Here is a 22568-nt window from a genome sequence, read left to right on the forward strand (position 1 = left end):
CAGTGAACCCTTGAGTCTGCACAGTCCTGCTGTCCCATGGAGAAAGGAGGGTGACAAAAGCCAGAGTTTCCAGCTCAGAAGCTGCTTTGCTCCAGGCTTGCCTGGAACTGGCAATGGGAGCTCACCTTCCCAGCCCAGAGGCCTTTTGGTTCTGATAGTGATTATCTGAACGAGGCACTCTTAACTGCACAGTCTGACAATGGCTGCTCGGCGGGGGACCCATTAACACTGGCCTAAATGGGAGTCACCTGGAGGGAGTGAAGCCCCAGGGACTTTTCTGAAAGCTTTAGCAGAGCGTGTGGCCTCCTCCACCGCAGCGGCTTCCCCACGCAATTAAATGGGCAGCAGACAAGATTGCTCGCCAGTCTCCGGTCTCAGAGACTGCTGGTGACTGTCTGCCCTGCAGCCTGCAAATCAGCCACTGCCAGCAAGATTCCCTTCCACCCTCTCTCCATCTTTCCTTCTTCCCTTCCTCCTTCCCTGTCTTCCTTTCTTCCTCCTCTCCTCTCCTCTCCTCCCCTCCCCTCCTCTCCCCTTCTTCCTTCCCCTCCTCGTTCCTGTCTTCCTCCCTTCCCTCCCTCTCTTCCCTAAGAAAGTTATAAAAGATCTATGCATTCTCCAGCTCTCCACCTCTTAGCCCTGGCTATTGGTTCCACCCACTCCATTCCTTTCTCTTGTACCTCTCCCGCCTCTAAAACTGAACTACCTGACATGACCTACTTTCGCTTTACGAGTGATGGCCGTGGAGCTGTGGGCTAGATGAATAAGAGAAGTGGGCAGAGGCATCCAGCTGTTGAGAACTGCAGGGCCCCACAAGATATCTGGTGGGGCTGGTGAGCTGCTTACAGGTACAGATTAACAAAACCTCACACCCTAGGTGGCATTCATATACCTGGAGTTCTTGACCTGAGGCATGTTAGGGCAGCTCTCTCTGAAGCAATTGAATAGAAGCTGAAATGTCTATAGCCAGAGTGCTACGTTGGCCCAGCATTTACTGTCCCCACCACTGTGCTAAGTAATGTGATCCAACTGGGAATAATTGTGAGTGCTTTAAAAGGCAAGCACTTTGCACAGACCATCTCATCTGAATCCCCTCAGACCTCCTTGAGATGGAGGTGATTTGTGCCCATTTTCCAGAGGAGGAAACTCAGGTGCAGGGAGGTTAAGTTGTGCTGCTTCTCAAGTAACCACCACTCCATGAGATGCTAATTACAGTCTCCATTTTAGGCATGAAAACCCTGAGGCTCTGGGGTAAAGATCACACAGCCAGTAAGTGGGAAATGTAGCGCTCATCAGCAGTCTCTTGCATGCTCTGCTAGGTTGCAGTGCACAAAGAAACGGATACCATTTGCAAAATTTAAAAACTCAGTTGCTAGGAGAATCATTTGCTCATGCACTGAGTATTTCCTGTGCACCAGTTAGGCATCAGACCCAGCGGGGGTATGGTGGATTGCCAACAGGGCCACACACTGCTCCCTTCTCTTTAGCCTCACTCCTCCATTTGACTTTGTACCTCTCCCATCAGGAGGTGGAGCCTGCGGCCTCACCCCTTGGATCTGGACTATTTTTTAAAAATTGATTTTAGAGAAAGGAAGGGAGCGAGGAGAGAAAGAAAGAGAGATAAACATCGATTCATTGTTCTACTTATTTATGTATTCATTGATTGAGTCTTGTATGTGCCCTGACCAGAGACGGAACATGCAACCCTGCTGTATCAGGATGGCGCTCTAACTGACTGAACTACCCGGGCAGGCCCACTCCTGGCTTGGAACAATCAAATGTGGCGGAAGTGCCAGTCTAGATGTCAGGAGGTGTTGCAGCTTCTACTATCTCTTGGAACACCGTGAACTCCAGTAGAGCCAAGTGACCTTTTAAAACAAACCCTCCAGGTGATTGTGATGCACACTAACATTTAAAAACCACTACATTAAATACATAGTGTTACTGTAAGCCACTATGTTTTCAGTTGTTTGTTACCCAACAGACGTTAACTGATATAGGTATGTAAGATGAACTCACCAATACCTTTGAGATGCTTCAAGTTCATTAAGGGAGATAATATATTCTTAAACATAATGTATAAGGCCAGATATTAAAATTATAAACTGATATTAGATTGCATGACAGTAATGATAACTAATGTTTAAATAAGAGCTTACTATTTGCCTGGCTATGAAGTGCTTTGCATTCATTACTTTACTTAGTCCTCATGGGAAATTTTGGAGGTCAGTGTTATTTTTATGTCCATTTTATAGATGGCATAACTGAGGCCTAAAGAAGATAAGAGATTTGCCTGAAGTCACTTCACCGGACAGTGGCAGGACGAAGGTTCTGACCTGGGTCTCTGCCAGACTCTCCAGCTTACGCTGTGCTGTGTTGTGGGATCCAAACCCTAAGTGTGGTGCAGAAAGTGTACTGTGAGCATCCGGAGGGAGAGCCTCACAGTTCTACTTGGGAGTCAAGAGAGGATTTATGGCAGAGGGAGTCCTGGGTTAATTTAGAAGGCCAGGCAGGGTCAGGGCATGTGGTGATAGAAGAAAATGAGAATTTCAGATAGAGGGGAACAACTTGAGCAAAGGCGAGGGGAAAAAAAAGCAAACCTCAGGAAGAACGAGTTTCACTGACAGGAGACAGTGTTCCAGGGAAGAACTGCGGCAGAATTTTAAATTCAGAGCATTCCAAAGATTCAGCATTAATAATCTTCTTGCAACTGAGGTGTGGAAAGGTTATTTGAAATATTAAATTATTAAACCCAGCATTAACAGAATGTATTCGGCATTTTAGGAAGTTTTGTCTTTAAAGTGATTCAATTTAGTCCATTACTAGTGAATCACTGATGGCCTATATATTGATATAATACATAGTTTGAAGATGTTAGAATAGAAATAGCAGGGGAAATATTGTGTTGTTGTTTTGGTTTATTCTCTCACCTAAATTTCTTAAGTAGATTTTTTTATCCTTGAAACCCACTGAGAAATTGTGACCCTTCTGCTTTGGCTTTCTTTTCAGTATCTGTTAATAGTCAAAAGAGGGAATACTTAAGTGAGCATCTGAGAACGCTGAACGTGCCCAGCATTTCAATTCTGCCATGCTCCCCCAAGGTAGGATGCTGCCCCTGCTCCCAAGGAACCGAGCAATCTAATTGGACACTAAACTATCTGGCACAAATTCTAAGGTCCATTAACAATGAGAAAGAAAAAACTCAGTGCAGGCTGGAGGAACCGGGAAGACCTCCAGGGAGAAAGAAGTCAGTGCCAACGGGGAAGGAAAGCATTTGAGTTTCATACTGACATTCAGTATTGTTAGGGCCATCTTTAGTATCCATTAGGATATACTCTTATTCAATTTAGAAAAATAAGAAATTACCTTTTGCCTAAAAATTCTTGGTGCTTTTTCAATCTGAAATAGCAAGTGGATTAATTCTGCTTGAAGTGCTATCTTGAAAAGGATTGTGAATCTCTGCCCACCTCAGAGGAAATGAGTGCTGAAATCGATTAGTGATGCCTGCCACAGGTATGGAAGTAATGAGGGAGAACATCTACACGCATGACTTTTCTATTCCTCACATTTCCCTGCAAATTATAATAAAATTTCTGGTTTTTGTCTACCAAACTAGCTGAAATCATTAACCAGCTGGGCTTTATGCCTTGCTTTTGACTTTTAGGACACAGGCGCATTTTAAAAAAATTAACATATCAAATATTCTAAAAGAAAATCTTCCCACACATTTCTGTTCAGCTAGTTAAATTTTAAACTTATACCTGCACTTTACTTAGAGAATTGTATGTTGATTCTTTATATTCAGAAAGATGATGCCAAGGTACAGAAAAATCCTGAGTTATTAAGTATAAACTGTATACCTATATAAATACTAAGCTGTGGTCTGTTGAAAATATATGTCTTGGTTGGAAGTCTATTTGCATTAAGGTAGAAATACTCATTTGAGGATGTAGGTACTTTTCAGAGTGGTATTAGGTATTAGGTGATTCTATAGTGTTTGATTCTAATTAAATAGCAACTCTAGATTTTGGAGGATAAACATCAGGAAGAAGAAAGGGTCACATGGAGAAAATCTTTTCTTGATTAGACAACAATAGCAAGAGGAATGGAGGTAGAGGTTAGTAGGGGTTGCGTATTGCACAACTCTAGGGGGGGCCATTTGTAACAGTCATTTGCAACATGGTGAATGGGACCCCTAGAACTGTGATGAGCAGACTGTTCCAGTCTAAGCCAATTTCAAGTTCAAATGTGAATTTCAGTTCAGCTCAACAAATATTAATTTAACATTAATAACAAGTATATTAGCCAGGGTTCTCCAGAGAAACAGAACCAATTATATATGCTACATACATGATTTATATATTCATTAGATATGTGAGGTTTACAGATATATTCAACACATTATATATATGATATATACTTATATATATGAGGTCAGTTCAGAAAAAGCCCAGCCATCGTTAATATGAGAACAGTGTGTGTGACTTCGATGTAACCTGGCAGTCAAAGAGAGTGGACTAGAACACGCATGTATGAACAATGATGACTTCACTGTACTAGTCAGTGGGGGAGGTAGACGCCGTTGAGTGAGCACATGTACTGTGTGGTCATTGCATTCAAAGTGACTGAGCAAGTAGAGTAATGAATCTACATCAAGTTTTGCATTAAGTTTGAGTATTCCTCCACAGAAACTATTCGGATGGTTCAGAAGGCCGCAGCTATGGGCAACTGGTGATTGGCAGCTTTATCACAACAATGCACCAGATTATACTTCACTCTCATGCAGGGTTCTTTTGGTGAAACATCAAATCGCCCAGGTGATTCAGCCCACCTACAGCCCAGATTGGGCAACTGTGACTTCTGGCTTTTCCCAAAACTAAAATCACCTTGGAAAGGGACGCGATTTCAGATCATTGATGAGATTCAGGAAAATACGGTGGGACAGCTGATGGCGATTGGGAGAACTGTGTGAGGTCCCAAGGTGCCTACTTTGAAGGAGACTGAAGCATCTTTGTCCTATGCACAATGTTTCTTGTATCTTCTATCTTCAATAAATGTCTCTATTTTTCATGTGACATGTCTGGATACATTTTGGAGAGTCTCTCTCTCTCTCTCTCTCTCTCTCTCTCTCTCTCTCTCTGTCTATCTGCACTGAATTACTGACTCACTTGATTATGGAGGCTGAGAAGTCCCATGATCTTCTGTCTATAAGCTGGAGATCCTAGAAAGCCAATGATATAGTTCCTGTCCAACTCTGAAGGCCTGAGAACCAGGAGTACCTATGGTGTAAGTCCTGGACCAACGGCAGGAGAAGACTAGCTCAAGGAGTCAGGTGTGTGAGTGGGGGAGGGTGGGGGGAGGAGAGAGAGAGAGAGAGAGAGAGAGAGCAAAATTTCCCTTCCTCCAGCATTGTGTTCTGCTCAAGCCTTCAATGGATTAGATGAGGCCCACCCACATTGGAGAGAACAATCTGCTATATGCAGTCTACAGACTCAAATGCAAATCTCATCCAAAAACACCCTCACAGGCATACAAGGAATAGTGTTCAGCCAAATATCTGGGCATGCCATGATCCAGTCAACTTAATATGTAATATTAACTCTCATACTGAGTGTCTGCCATTGTGTTTAACACTGAAAATACAGAGATAAATAAGAAAGGGTCCCTGACTTCAGGGAGCTCTCAGCACAGTGGGGATGGGGACTGAGAATTATAATACAGCATAATGCATATTAGTATAGAGAGAAGTGCCTGGTGATATGGGAGTTCAAGCAAAGGGCACCCAGCCTGGCCAAGGTTTCCTAAAGAAGATGATGTTTAAGTTGAATCTTAAAAAATGGGTGAGAGTTTATACAGAAAGCAAGATTTGGGGAAGTTGTTCCAGGCAGTGAACAGCATGGCTGAAGGCATGGGGGTGTGAAAAATCATGGCGTATGGTGGGAACTAGAAGCCATTTGGTACTGCTAAAAATGGAAAGTGTAGGACTGCCTGTGGCTGGCAATCTGACTGGGGAGCGCATAAAGTGCAATCTGACTGACTCTGGTGCTATAGCAAGGATTTGGGACTTTATCCTGAGGTGACAGAGAGTCAATGCAGGGTTTCAAACATGGGTCAGATTTTTTTTTTTTTTTTTTTTTGGCTAAATCACTAGTGTGAGTAATGCCAAGGAAGTGCAATAATATGCATGAAACAGAAGGTCCCTTTCCTCCTTTATGTAAAGTGATAGGGAAGAATAAAAAAGTTAAAGAGAGCCCCTAGGGCTTTGATCTCAAATAGCACTGAATGCTAAAAGCCTGAAGCTACAACTGGAGGTTTAGGTGCATTTTGGAAGCTTTATGAGTCTAAGGAGACATTCAGAGTGTTACTTTTATTCAACATGAGACACAGATGCAGAATAAGATTCTGCAGAGGTTTTTGAATTAAAATTTTGTGAGGACACACCTTGGAGAAACATGTGCACACGAGCTCAACATTCATGGTCTAGAATATTCATAGGAGCATTGCTCAAGATAGCCCCAAAGTGGAAACGGTCTAAATGGGCCTCATCAGGAGACTGGATAAATACATTGTATATTCATGTAACATGTAGTATATTCATGGAATTCTATATAGCAGTGAAAATAAACATAGAACTATCTGCAACTAGGAAGATGAATCTAAACATAGTATTGATAAAAAAAATAAAAAGAAGCAAGACACAAAAAAATACATCCAGGATGAATCTATCTTTCAAAAAAAAAAAAAAACAAAAACAAAACACAACAAACAAACCCAAAATGAAACTGTGTTGTTGGAGGATGTATCCATAGGTTGTAAACCTACAAAGGAAGCCAGGAAAGACTTACCTCAAAATCTTCAGTGAACTGTTGGTTCATAAAGTGGTCCCTTACAAGGAGGACAAGGATAGACTGAAGAAAGAAACAGGCCACTCCAGGTACATGGCAGGTTTTAACAAGCAGGGGAACTTACATACAAGGTTCATCTTAGGCAGCTGAAAGGCGAGTAGATCTTTGCACCACTCACCAGAATCTTAAAAGTTTATAAAGAGTCCTTCATGGGATTCAGTCATATGTACCATTCAGATAGATGGTCTTAACAATGCCTTATTATCTCAAGGTTGTGTCCTTGAAATGGCTTGGACTATGGGAATGTTGGTGAACAGTACACTCCAAGGGCAGGGGAGAATAGCGAGGAGCTTCTAATTGCCTGGGTCCAGTTTGAGAGTCCGCCAGTGGTCCGGTCCTCTCACTGACCTCCTCCAACAGAATATCGGGCATTTATACTATGCAGAGACTCTAGACACCACCTGGAGGCAGCTCCATGAATTCAAAGGCTTGGTGCCTAAGAACTTCTCAAAGATTGGTCCTGTGAGTTCAAACTTCCAAGGTGATTACAGATTCAGAGCTATGAAAGGAAGACTCTTGGGAGATGGGACAAAATCACCCCCCTTGAGAACCACTTCTCTAGAACAGTTCTATTCAATAGAAATATGCTGCAAACCTCATATATAATTTTAAGTTTTCTCATCACTACACTGAAATTAATTCTAATAACATATTTTACTTAATCCAACAATATCCAATATATTCTCACTTCAATAAGTCATCAATATAAGAAGTTGATATACTTTATACTCTTTTTTTCAATGCTAAGCTTTGACATCTCATATTTTAGACTCCTAGCACAGTTCAATTTGGACCAGCCAGTTTTCAAGTTCTCAATAGCTCATGTGGCTCATGGCAGCATCACATTGGACGGCATGCTTCTAGAACATAAGCTCCATGCGGGTAGGAATTTTGGTCTGTTTTTACATTGCTGTATCTTCAGCACCTAATACTGTGCACAGCAGCACTTAGTAAACCCTTAACATATATTTTTAAATAAATGGTTAAATGAATATCCAAACCTATTTGTAAGAGAGAAGAAGGGCATTCTTTTTTTGACCAGTCCTACTGAGATGTAACTGACATGCAAAACTGTGTAAGTTTAAGGTGTACAGCATAATGAGTTAACATAGATATATTGTAAAATAATTAACACAGTATGTCTAGTTAAGATCCACCGAAGAAGAGTATTCTTATTTAGAGTGGGCACTTTAAAGGCAGGAAGGGTGAGCCAAAGCGAGTTGAATAATAATCCCATCTGGTGAGGGTTTAAATCTTGCACAAGATGAAATTCATGAAACCACCACTAAAGAGGCAGGTTTGCCGTTAGGTGGATGAAGTGTGTGGGTGGAGCTCACACACACACACACACACACACACACACACACACACACACACACAAGCACACACTGATTTCCTGCTGTTCCCTGCACTTCCCAATGAGATGCCAAGTTGCATCTTCAAGCATCCTCCCCTGCCACACCCCTTCTGGAAATGCGGTTTTGATATCCACATCATTGTTATCTTCCTTGCAACATGATTTTAATGGCTCAGATACTGTGTTAAGAACTAGATTTCCTCTAGCTCCCTGGTCTAAAAAAAAATATTGGCTTGGTTAGAGCTGCATTTGAGATTAAACTTTTTAAAGTGTCAAACGCCATGATCTCTTGTGTATGTGTAGGCAGTTGAGTGTGTTATTGAAATGAGATGGTGTTTTGCTCTTTACGTATGACATGCTGATGCAAGTAAAATGGCCACTAAAGTCACAGCCAGGACCTTCTCTTGGCAACTTTTTCTACATCTTCTTCCAGCACCCTGCTGTACTTTTCAAATTAAACTCCAAGTCCTTTTGGGTCTTGCCTCAATTTTTTCCCCTCCAGCAGTGGGAGCAGTACAATCCTAGGCAAGAGTCACACAAGATGACACTGGATTTATTTCATGGACTTATCTTCGTCCACCCTCCCCAGCACTGATGAACATGCACATACAGAGGGACTAGTATTTTTTTTTTTTAGTTCAATAAAAAGATTGTCCTCTGTTGAAAAATATCAAGGGAGAAACATAACTGTAATAACTGAAGTACAATACTTTTGCATTCAAGAAATCATCTATATTACAATTGGATTTCCCCTTTTCAACAAGACTGCCATCCGGCCCCTGCTCCTGTCAGCACATCTGCTTGGTAGATGTTACACTAACCTGCTACCTCCCTGGAGGATAAGCAGATGCATTTTCCTGAAGCTCTTTCTAATGCCAACTTTTTTGCTTTCTGTTAAGTGCTGACAGTCCAGGCTTGCGTTATCTGGCTAACAGGGTTTACAGAAGAGTCACCCCAGCTGAACCAGAGAGACCAGCGTTCCATCCTAGCCTCTTACATTTGCATCTCCCTAGGTAGGAGAGGCAAGATTTAAACTCTCCAGTGAGGGCAGATCCATGGTTTTGAGTCTTTCTGAGTCATTCTGAGGTAAATACATCCTGGGGTTTACCAAACCAAATGGGGGGGAGGTCGGTGGCATCTTTTGAAAGACTTTTTTAAGAACGCCAATTTCGGTTTTAGTGAACAGTCCTCTGGAAATTCTGGCTGCAGAATCTTTATTTTTTGGGGGGGCGCATTTACATGATTTAGGTGGAGTCCACATTGATATTGCTGCCACAAGGATGAACACATGACTCAGCCTCATCTGCCAGCACTATATCCTTCTGGCTACTGATTGGTAGAAGGATGGGCACATGACCCAAGCTAGAACAGTCAGCTATCTCTCAGAGACTTGCTGAAACCACCAGGAAAGAGATGCACTCCTATCTTTGAGATGGCTTGCATAGAGACAAGGTGAGAAGAGAGCTGTAGGTGGCAAACATTTTATCCCATGAGAAACCCACAGATAAAAGGACCAGGAGATGGAGGAAAGAAAGACTCCTTCAGGCAGCATTTGAATCTTCGGGATCTACCCAGGCCTAAACCAAAACTTGGACTTTTTAGTTTTGTGAACTGATAAATCTAGCCACTTCTTTTCTTGTTTGTTGGTTTCACTTGCATTTCTGTCATTTTCCAACAAAACCATACTGACTAACATACTCCTATTCTCAGGATCACTCTGATTCAGGAAACCACTGACTCAGAAATAGTGATTTCTAAACTTGAGAATGCATAATGCTTTACAAAAGGCTGATTTCCAGTCTTTCTTTCTCAGAGATTCTAATTCAGAAGGTGGAGCCCTGGAGTCTGTATTTGGTAAGCACCCCAGGTCTTTCTGATGCAGGATCACACTTTGGGAATCACCGAATTAGACTATCCTATGGGCCACAGTTTCAGAATGAAGGAAGGTAACTGGACATCTACCATGAGGCCAGCTCCCTCAGCTTGGTTCTGCGCTTACGCCATCGAATCACTAGAACAACCTAGTGAGCCTCCTCAAAGAGAGAAATAAGATCTGTCCTCTTAGATTTTCAAAATAGACTTTGGATTGAAGTAGAACAGCAACTCTACTCTTTTAACAAGAACAGAAAGGTGCAAGAAATAAAGGAATCTACAAATTTTTCATTGACTTTCCAGATGTTAATAATTCTAAGGATACATGAAACTAGGAGAAGTTAATTAACTTCTTAAATGAAACCTACTGGTCTCATACAAGTTGGCAAGAGAAGGTGATGCTTTGTCTAATAGACAGAGTCATTAGCAAGGTACGGAGCCTGAGTAGTAAATACTAGAAGTGAAACTATGAGAAACTGTCATTACATCAGCCATGATCTGAATCAACCTGTTTTGTGAAAACTTAAACTGGATTTCTCTACAACTGGTCTTGGGTCAGTGGTATTTGCACTTTTTGTTTCTGGTTTTGGGTTTAAACTTATAAATCTGAGACTGAGTTCTTTTGAAGAATACCATGAGATGAGAATTCATAGGCAGTTGATTTATGAAGCAAGTACTTGCAGGAGAAACCCACTTGGGAAGTACAAGAAGACAAGCATAAGTGTGATTTCAAGCAAAGCTCCACAGGGGATAACTCCAGCCTGATCCTGCATAGGACTCTGGAGTTTAAGGTGTACCTCAGAGTTTGTCCTGACCTGAGGCAAGAGAGCTGAAATTTATACTCTTCACCCAGAAGTCTTTGACTAAAGGCTCCTCAGAGGGAGATAACTTCAGAGCACATCTGGTTCAGGACATCCAAGCAAATTTGCTTCTATAGCCTGAGACATCTCTCTTCCACTAAACACTTACTTGAGCATGACAATGGAAGCAAAAGCACATTGAAACAAGCAAAAGACACAAGAGATTACCAAAGGAATCCAAGGGGACTTGGCTAGAGTCCCAGTAGTGCCTGGTCCTATAACACTGATTTTCTTGATGACTTGACAAATCTAGTAATATTCATTCATTTTATGAATTCACCAGTGGACCACTAGTGGATGACAGATGTTGGTTTTATAAAAAGGCCCTGATCTAATATCAGAATAAAAGATTAAGAAGTATGTTTCAGGTTACCATGTCTCAGACACGCCCCGCTCTTAATATTTTTTGTGCCCCAAAAGTGCATAAAAAGGCCTAGCTTTCGGTTTTTTTTCATTAACATTGTTTCATTGATTCAAGTGGGTAATCCTAGTTGAGAATGCACTTATGATCCATGAGAATAAAGCAAAGAAAATGGTGGATTTGTTAAAATTATAAAAGTGAGGTATACCATAAGAAATCAAATTAGAAGTGAAAAAATCAAATGGGAAAATCTCTTTCTTCAGTAGCACTGCCTAGAGGTAAGCACATTCTAATGGTTCATCCTCTTTATTTATTCTGGTTATTTAGTTAATCTGCTGATGGACATTTAGGTTGTTTCCAATTTTTCACTAATACAATGTTTCAACACACTTCTTTTTTGGTCTCCAGTCTTAAATATAATGATACCAGTATCTTGTGCACAAAGATAGACTCCTTGAAGGAGAATTGTTGATACCAAGACTCATGCATTAAACATTTTAAGAGATGGAGTCAAATGCTCACTCCCTATCCTACCCTGGAAATGGTCTAATGTATACTGTCACCAGCAGGGATTAAGAGCTAGTTTTTTCAGTTATTTTAATCTTAAATAAAAAAATTGTATATGTATATGGGCCCTGTGCATAAAACATAGCGCTCACCCACCAAAGCTCATTGTTGTCAGTATGACCTGTTTAAGTCCTTTTCCTCCCCGCCATTTTAAAGTGTGTCTTGCTTTGAGTACGTTTGCAGTGTTGTGCAACCATCACCGCTCTCCAGTTCCAGGACATCTTCATCACCTCAGAAAGACCATCATTCTCAACCACCTTTGTCTAGTACTGAGTGAACATCCACTGCTCATTGGATGCTTTGGGGAGGGAGGGACAACACATTTTGAGTCGAAAAGTGACCATCATGTGAGATTAGAGATCCAATAATCTTTTATACAGTTTCTAGGACTTCGAGTGTTCCTTTCGGCACTTGGAGACTTGCCCAAGGTATTACTGTTTTTAAAGAATCCCCATCGGCCTGAATAATTTAAAACACTGAGCTGGGGGCTTGGTAAAAGACAATGTGATTCGCTCTCACGGTGTCATAGACCTCTAGTCTAGTCTTCCACTTCATTTTATCACGTAGCCCATCATTCAGCCATACTAACTCTAGTAGTTCTCCCTTACCCATGAGGAATACTGTCCAAGGCCCCCCATGGATGCCTGAATCTGTGGAGAGCAGCAAACCCTATATATACTATGTTTTTCCCTATAATTTTAATTTATAAATTAGGCATGGTAAGAGATAACAACAACAATAACAAAATATAATTATAACAATATACTGTAATAAAAGTTACATGATTGTGGTCTCTCTGAAAATATCTTACTGCATTTTACTCACCCTTCTTGTGATGATGCGGGATGATACAATGCCTTATTAAGCTGAGAACTTTCACCTTTTCTCCTAAAGAGAGGACTTTACAGCTTCTCTTTGGAGCATCTGAATTGCCAGCATCACCACCCTTGCCTTTTTGGGCCATGATTAAGTAAAATAAGGGTGAGTTGAACCTAAACACTGAGAACCGAGGTTGCTACTACTTGACTAACAGGCAAGGGAGCGTCTGTAGTGTGGAGACATGATTCGCGTTCCCAGTGAGAGAGTGTGAAATTTCACCGTGCTGCACAGAACAGTGAGCAATTTACAATTTATGAATTGTTTATATCTGGAACCTTCCATTTACTATTGACTGCCGGTAACTAAAACCACAAAGAGAGAAACCACAGATAAGGGGGGAGTCTATTGTACCAGTTCTTTTAGCCTCTGTGCCTTTATTCAAAATCTAGAATACTCTTTCCCTGGGACATCCTACTCATTCTTCAAAGCCCGTCTTCAAGGTCACCTCCTCTATATAGTCTTCCCTGATATTGATTTCTTTCTCCCATTTATAACCCATAGTGCATTGTTTAAACCTCCTCTTTCAGAGGATCTATTAGAATGACTTAACTGTATGTCGTCTTCCCCACCTGAATGTGCTTCCTGATCGCGGGGAATTGGCCCTATTCATCTTTCAGCTGTCCCCACAGTTTCTAGCTCAATAAGTATTTTCTGAATTGAATTAAACCATAGGATGTGAATTTTGGTAGTATTTAATGGAAAGAAAATAATCTCAGGGAAAAAAATTGACGAGTATTTCTGGTGGAAAAATGTCTAGGACTCTTTCGGTTGAAAGAACCTCAATTCTGTTCAAATTAGCTTAGGTGTAAGGGGTTTTTTAAAGAGAGATAAAAATTGCATGAAATTTAAAGATAAACTAGAAATCTAGTTCTCTAAAATAAAAGGAGCTGGGAGGTGCCAGAGATCTGCAGCAGTAAGAATCTATGAGCCTTCCCTCTAGTGATTACTTTTTCTTTCAACTAGTATTTACTGAATACCCACTATGTGCCAGAATGGTGGCAGGCTCTGAGTATGCAGCAGAGAACATGACCGCTGCAATTCCTGCCTTCATGCCATTTTCAATATGGTTCCTAAGCATTAATGTAATAGGACCCTTGACCTTCATCCTCCCCCCATCTGTATTTCTTAGTTCAAGCTCTTGAACTAAGAACTTGGTTCAAGTTTAAGTTCTAATCACATTAGCTTTGGGGCAGTATTATAATTGGTTGGATCTTCCTGAGTCAAGCATCTGGGTCTATCTCTGGCCAGGCTATAGAGGATGAGAGAGCAGAGACTTTTCTTAAGAGGGTCAAGGGCTGATCAAGCACCCCCTAAATCATTCTTATTCTACATGATTTGCAAGTATATTATGTGTGATTCATTTTATATCATTCAAGGCATAAGATTTCAAAGATGACTTTAATAAAGAAAAAGCCATTTATTTTATGATGGTGTCATCATAAGCTGCTGTGGGAAGCCAGGACCATTCTTGTGTTAATTTGAAAGAAATTTCTGCCCAGGTAGTTAGCTGTCAGTGCATACTGCAGGTGAATTTTAGAGTTGGAAACTTAAAGAGCATCAGATTCCGCTGACCTATTTTCCAGATGAAAAAACTGAGGCCCAGAGAAGGGAAATGATTTGGTTAAGGTCAAAGATCTGCGCAGAGGACTTGAGAATGGAAGTCAGGGTGCTGCTGAGCTGTTTGATGCTTTCTTTTCTTTCTCCCTTTCATCTACCCCTATCCATTCCTTCTTCTCTTGTTCTTCCCTTTTAAATACACTTCAATCAATTACTTTTTTTTGAATAGTTAAGCATACAGATGGTTAAAAAAAACAGTACATAAATGTATGCAGGGAAAATTAATTCTCCCTCCCGGCTTAGGCCTGGTCCCCGGGAGCCATCACTGCTTCCAATATAACTTTCCAGAAATAATCTGTAAATTTTAATCATAAGTCTGTTTTTATTTCTGCATTGCATCTCTCCCTTTATATCTTGAAGGTTATTTGAGATGTATATACCTCTCTCACTCTCACCCTCTCTCTCTCTCTCTCTCTCTCTCTACTCACACACACACACACACACACACACACACACATACATACAGAATATATATTACATATAATTCATCCTGGGGATCTGCAAGGCAATAATACTTAAACTGAGTTCCAGATTTTTTAAACTGCTCATTCTTTTTAACTACCGTGTAGTTTTCTGATATGGAAATACAGCGATTTATTTAGGTGATATCTCACCGATAAAGAGATCTCTGAGTTCTGAGATCATCAGTCAGAGCCAGTGTCTCACTGATATAGGTTATTTTCAATCCTTTACTATTACGAACAATGCCATAAAGAACCCTCTTCTACACATGTCATTGTGTGTGTATGTGAGGACATTTCTTGCTCTCCCCTCCTCTCCCTCCTGCCCCTCCCCTCCCCCGCCCTTCCCTGCCTCTCCCTCCTGCCCTCCATCTGGCCAACTCATGGAATCAGAAAGGAGAGAAACAAAATGTGACATTTGATGATGATGTGATGGAGGCTGGAAGAGAGAAACTGGGGAAAGAATTATCTTGGTCAGCGTTAGAAAGGAATCAACTTGAGATAATTTAGGCAAAAATGGGAGGAAGTTAGGAGGACTTTATTGGAAAAATCAGGAGAATCACACTTGAACCCCCAACTCTCAGGAACCAGAAAGCCGTTGACAATGTAGTGAAGTCTCTTTTTTCTCTTGTTGCTGCTTCTCCCTGAAGACCCATTTTCTCTTCTGCTTCCCAGCACATTTTGTTCCTTCCTCTCTCTGCATGGGAGGCAGAGGGACATCTCTAACAGGAGTCTAATATGTAGGTTCTAAGCCCAGAACGAATGGCTTTTTCTGGGTTCCAGATGCAACATAAGGCCCAGATTAGCCAGCAACGTGATCCTGAACCCCAGGATATACTGAATGTATGAAGCTCCACCCCCAGCCCCGGTCCCCACAGGATGCTCTGTTTCTCCAACCATAACATCTGTTACATCTACTACAGTTGTCTGTTGAGGCCAGGACTGGGTTACACACGCACCAGTTCTCTTTTGTCCTCTGAGCACATAGTAAGATTACATTTCCCGTCCTCCTTTATGCTTAAGTTGGGACAATGTGATGAGTTCAGGTAATAGAACGCGGTGGGAAGGATGTATGCTACTTCCAGGCACGGCTGCAAATTGCCTCACTTGATTATTCCTGTTCTTTCCTCCATGTGGCTTGACACGGCCTTCACATGGTATTCACATGGAGACAACTAAATAATTTCCAGATGGCGGAGCTACGTGATAGGAGGAACTTAGATTATTAAGTCATGATTTATTGTGTTAAGCCAATGCAATTTTGGGGTTGTGTATTATGGCAGATGACCTATCCTGATTAGAACTGTGTTTTCTTGTTTCTTTGCTTTAGCAAACTGTAGGCTCTATCTCACTTCCTACTGGTATCCCCCGTCCCCAGCACAGTGCTTAGCACAAAGCGAACATTCATTAAAGGCTCTCTAAGTGAATGAAAGGCAATTGGATTTAGGGGTAGGAGCGGTTAGGTGAAACTAGGGGGAAATGTAATTGTCACTCTGAGAAATGGAGGTTGAGCTAAAGTAGTGATTATGGAGATGAAAAGAAAGGAAGGATTTGATATTTACTCAGGAGGAATAATTGACAGAAGTTGGGTGACTGATGGGTGACATCAGAGACCTTCCTGTTTACCAGCTTGGACACATGGTTGGATATTGGTGCACTGAACTTTCAGATATCCAAGGGTTGTTTTGAATATGTAGGTGAAAACCGTGACTGTTGCTTCTTTAGTTGGAATATAATTCACAGGAGCCAGTTTTTCTTTGAATATTGTTGACTGGGCAGTCTCAGTGATACGGAGATTTTCATTCTGCCACGGTTGGTAGTTATGGGATTTGGAGTGTGTTGTAGGTTGATGCAATGGTTTGAATGTATTTGCCCTCCCCAAAATTTACACGTTGAATTTCTAGAAGTGGGGGTGCTTGCAAGTTCAGTCATGAGGGTGAAGCCCTCATGAATGGGATTAATGTTCTTCCAAGAGACACCCCACGGGGATCCCTTGCCCCTCTCACCATGTGAGGGCTCCGTAAAAGGCACTGCCTATGAACCAGGAAGGGGGCTTTCACCAGAAGGTGACCGTGCTGGTGCCTTGATCCTAAGCTTACCAGCCACCCGATCTGTAAGAAATAAATTTCTGTCGTTTATAAACTCCTCAGTGTATGCTATTTTGTTACAGAAGCCCAAATGGACTAAGACAATTGATATAAAAAATAAATACAGTCATTCACACTTCCCTGCATGCGCACCCCTTCTCCATGAGACTTTGCAGGTCGTCCCATCAAGCGAAGATGTCTATTTCTCCATCCCTTGGATAGGGACTGACTTTATGGCTTGCTTTGTGCCCGTAAAATGTGGCGGGAGTGATGGTGCGCCTGTTGTGGCCCTGGATCTCCATAGGACTTGCATACTTTCTCTCAGTTTCTCCCTGCTCAGCCACCAGGTGAAACATCCTGGGCTAGACTGATGGCCTATGCAGAACTTCATGGAGTGGAGAGAAGCTGTCCCTGCTGAAGGCTGATCAGACCCACCAGCATCCTAGTGGCTTGGCAGTTAATAGCAAATGCATGAGTGAAACCATGCAAAATCAGAACCACCTAAGAGAGCCTGCCCTTCGGTGCCAACCTGCATAACTTTTCATCAAATAAACAGTTGTCGTTTTAAGCCACTAAGCTTTGGGATAAGTTGTTACATAGCAAAAACTGATATAACCTGTATTTATAGGCACTTGAGCAAAGAGACAGGAGTCTGGGGGTAAGCATCTGTGGGGGTTTAGGGTAGTCTTAGCTGGTTCCTGGGGATATGCTTGTTTATTTTAGGTGAAATAAATGTACCTGGAAAATGTATGACCCCGAAACTTCTTTTGGTTTTAGAGTTGGAGGAATTTAAGTTATTCAGATAGTTGCTTCAACCTACCACTTTACTCATGAAAAAAAGGTACTACGGTTTTTAATTAGTTGTCCCAGACTCTGGGATTTCATCTCTAGTAAAATAACCAAAAATTGGGGAGAATAGCTTTGCCAATTTTTTCCTTGTAAGAAATATTTTTAAAATAACATGCCCACAATAAATTTAAGACTAACATCTACTAACTCCAACATTACTTCAGAAAGTGAATTTTAATGCAAATAGAGTATATAACAATTGACAAAGGTGTTTATCTAACACCTATTTCATTAGCCTTACTTTTTCTCAGTTTTCTATTGGACCAGTCAAAACCTTGACACATTTGTATTGTTGTGTAGACTAGCATTTGAGAACTACTTTTAAAGAGAGTCTACCACAGTTCTTCCTTCTGTGTTTCTGAGAATGCTTACGTACATTTAACTTATGACTGCTCAGATGCCACCACCTCTGAGAAGCCCTCCTTTCCTGTTTGGCAGAGCTAAACATCTAAATTTCCATAGCTTCAACTCTGTTTCTGTATAGAGGAGCAGTTACATAATTGGTGGGGACCCTTACTTAAAAATAATTTACAATTTCAAGAAAAAAACATCAAAACATCAAATCAAGCGTAGGTCCCCTGTGAGTGTGGCCGCACAGATTATTTGCCCAGGAAGCCTTTCCTGCCTCTATATTCTGTCGCATCCTGGAGATTTCAAGGTTCTGGAGAACAAGGAGCTTACCGCAGTCGTCTATCACCCCAGCACTCAGTTCAGTGCCTGACCCCTTGTAGGCTCTCTACGACCCTTTATTAAGCACTGCCAAGGTTCCATTCAATGTGCTAAGCACTCTATACATGGTATGGAGTGCCTATAACCTTTCTGGGCGGAGGCACCATTCTTATCCCCATTTTACAGACGAGAAACCTGAGGCTTAGAGAAGTGAAGTGAATTGTTTGAGTCAGATGACAAAGAGCCAGTATTGAAACCTAGTCATGACTCTGGTTCTCAATTGATTATGCCCCCCATCCCCCCCACTGTAGGGACAATGGCAATGTCTGCTTGTTAACAGTTTTTGGTTGTCACAACTGGGAGGCGCTACTGGCATCTTAGTGGGTAGAGGTCAAGGAAGTTGCTAAACATCCTGCAGTGCACAAGAGGGCTCCCAGAACAAAGAATTATCCACTCCAAAATGTTATGAGTGCTGAAGCTCAGAACCCTTGTTCTGATACTAAAGCCCACACTTCCTAAATTTCAGTTTTCAGGACCAGACCCTTCATATTCCTTCACTTGTATTTCATAAACAAATACTATGATGTAGTTATTATTTTTTCAAATTGACTTTAAATTGATGAACTTAGAGGGATTAACTATACTTTAAGAACTCATGCCTGTGAAGCCATGTGTTGGACATTGTTATTTTTTTTGATACGGATTGAAATAAATATAAAACTATTAAAAGATATTTCTTGGGGTGCCACCAGAAATCATCACACGTTATCACCTCCATCTAGGGGATCTATACTTTAGACTCACTTCACTTCTTCCATAAGGCTTCCCTTATCTGTTCAGAGCAAGAGAATAAAATATATCAAATGACAGTGTTGCTTGAACTTGGCAAGGTGCTAGCTACATTTAGGCTTTTGTTAGAGGAAGTCATTGAGAAGACGTGATCAGAGGTTGCCCCCTGAGCTAGACCCAGACGATGGGAGGCTACTCAGCAGCCCCCATCCTTGAAATGTCCATTCTGCCCACTGTTCTTGTGCCCTCAAAGCTGTAGCCTTGAGAGAGTCGGTGTGGTTGAGACCAATCCGGATGGTACATGGGCAGGTGTGAAGATCTCATTTTATGGCACCCAAGACAAGCCTCATAGGTAAGTTCCCTTGCTTGTTAAACCTGCCACCTACCGTTCTTCTATCTCTCCTTATTGTCTGTGGTTGGGGCCAATTTCAGATTTTACCCAGGAAGCTTCTAAAGTTTTAAATCAACAGCTTCTGTTTCATTTTTTTTCTCCCCTCAGGGCTAACAGTGTCTTAGAAACCTCTCCGAAACCCTGAAAGCCACCTCATGAGGATGATTTTGAGGGTCACAGCACAAGTAATCTAATTTGTTGAGTTGCTTGTGGACATTGGTTGCCACTCCTGGCAAGCATTAGAACATATCCTTTGTCACATGGCTCTGTCCCCTAACTGCTGGGGAGTACAGTTGCATTCTCTTCGTAACAGGCACTGTAATCTGCCATAATTAAGGCTAGAGCAAATGAGGTTCTTCTTTGGATATTAAAAGTGCCCATGTTGTAAATAATAATGTCATCATCACTTTCTTAGAAAGCACGTTCATTAAGAGCTGCATGTTAATTTCATTTGCATGAATTCATTTGGGTAGTGGTGGGGGGTGGCATTTGATGATGATTTTTCATCTTCCATGAACTGGCCAGCTGTTTCTATAGTATTACTCCCCACTGATCCCTCTTCCTACTGCCAGGAGCCCTGAAAGATATTCCAGATGGGGGTATGTCTCCAATAATCACACATCTATTAAGAGACAGTGACTATTTGCTGACTGGAAATATCCAGAGAACATCAACGTTTTTCTTCTGAAGAGTAAAATGAACCAAGATGATTCCGCCCACCTCTAATTTTCAGATGTTTGGGAAACAGGCTCTGGCAATAGTCCAGAGGACAATGGCATTGACGATAGGCACGACCAGAGGGAATTTGATTTGGGCAAAGCTTAAGGAATAGGAGGCTTAAGGTTTGGAATCTGGCAAAGAGTGCAGGGTGGGTCTGGTCGGCTTCTCCCCAAAGCAGGATCCTGCACTCCCTTTGTCACAAACAGAGGGCAGTCTCTGTTAATTAAAGTGGGGAGCGGCAGCCTAAGCCAGTCTCCTCCGGGGACCCAGCTCACTCAGATGTTCAGGTGACAGGCAATATTTTACAGAGACTGGATTCCATTATAGTTTTTTTTTTTTTTAAATCAAATCTATAAATTCCTTAAAACCCCAACTCTTGAGGGAAGGTATCTGTGACCTATGCTTCTGCCAGGTTCTTGCCCTTCTCTGTCAGTCCTGATGCAGGTTGGGAAGCACCCAGGGCGGGGGCCCAGAAGACTGGAGACCAGAAGTCTGGAGGTCTGCATCCCGCCCTGGCTTTCCCATTTGCGGGCCTTGTGACCTTGGACAAAGCCCTTAACCTTTCCAAGCCTCAGCTTTCGGGCTTTAATAAGCCTGCGGGGGCAGCTTTTCCCAATTCTCATGTAGTATGTAGAAATATGCCAGCCCCTCTGCAGGTGTCATGCGGCAGAAACTCTCTCCTCCTTCCCTACCTTGTGTTCCTTTTTTTCTTGGTTTAAGACAAGGTCTTGTATTAAAAAAATCTTAGATAATTAAATCAGCCCATAGTTTTTTTTGTGAGTGCTTCCCTGTGTTCTAGATGCTGGGGGACTCTATGGGAGTTGGGGTCATTCTGTCAGCAAGTTACATTTCAATGTGGGGAGACAGAAAGAATAAAAGCATCATGTAATGTCAGGTGGATGGAGTCTGGAGGCCTATTTTTCAGTGGTTAGAACACAAGCCCACGAGCCCAATTTCTTGGGTCAAAAGCCAACTAACTGCACACTTTCTTGCTGAGCTGAGCAACTGGTTTAATTGCTTTGGGCCTCAGTCTCTCCTTCTGTTGTGTGGACCTGGTTATATTACCTAACGGATGGAGTTCAATGAGATCTGTCACTCAATGGTTCAGCAAATATTCACAGACTGTCTGTTAAGTGCTAGGTCCTGCTCTAAGCATCTGTGAGGAGCAAGCTTAGCGGGTATGTCACAAGCACTGAATAAATGTCAGCTATCATTAGCTCTCGCATAGCAGAGCTGTGTGTGTGTCGCGATTGGCGGTGGGTGTGGGTCCAAAGACATGTCACACTGTTTTATTTTAGGGACCTCATTATGATGAATCCCATGAAGTTAGACTCACAGTCTCACAGCTTGTCCAGGTGGGTTTGGGAGTCTTCCAGGACTGATAAATTCCTGGATATGCTCTGTCAATGTTGCCCTGGTGTGCTTTTGCTGGAACAGCGTCATTCTTTGCAAGTCTTTGGGAAGAAAGTAGGTGATATTTCTTCAAAGAGAAGGCAATATTAGATCTCATTTTGAAGAAAACTTGAGGTAGAGCCCCAATACATCCTCTTGCTTTTTCATTTAAGGGGACCCCAGTATGTCATTACACTGGTCCAGCTTTTTGGTTCCTTGAAAAATGCCCTGAGAGGAGCTTGACTGCCGGCAGCCAAATGGAAAGGAGAGTGGCGGATACATCTTACCACTGCAAACAGCCCAGCTGACTGCAAAGTGTATACTTAGTTAATGCAATTAAAAAACAAAAAGCAGGGGCGTGTGGAAATCTAAATTTGGTGTAGCAGCTTCGGCACAAATCCTGTTTCGGGGGCTACTGGAGTCAAATTCAAGCAGAGGAGAGGAAGAAGTGGGAGAAATGGGAGAGGGCTGAAGGATGACTGGAATCGGCTGAGTTGAGAGAGGGCGACGCAAGGCTGGAAGCCGAGGAAGCAAGGCCAGCTCCGCAGCCCCGGGTGAGGATGGCCGGGGGTGGGGTGATGTGGGGACTTGGAGGGAACACGGACCAGCAGGGAGTCTGGCGACCGATGCGCGGGCTCCAGGTCCGGGAGGGCGGCTGAGATCGAGCGCTCAGGCCTTGCACTGCACCAGATTTGGGCACGCAGAGGCGGCGCCGCGGTGTGCCCTCCAGTGGAGCGCAGGGAACGCTGCGAGGGTGAAGAGGGACATTAAAGTGGCAAGTCCGGGGCCTGA

Source organism: Pteronotus mesoamericanus, unplaced genomic scaffold (assembly GCF_021234165.1).
Source record: "Pteronotus mesoamericanus isolate MK-2021 breed Mesoamerican mustached bat unplaced genomic scaffold, CSHL_Meso_final scaffold_167, whole genome shotgun sequence".
Taxonomy (NCBI): Eukaryota; Metazoa; Chordata; class Mammalia; order Chiroptera; family Mormoopidae; genus Pteronotus; species Pteronotus mesoamericanus.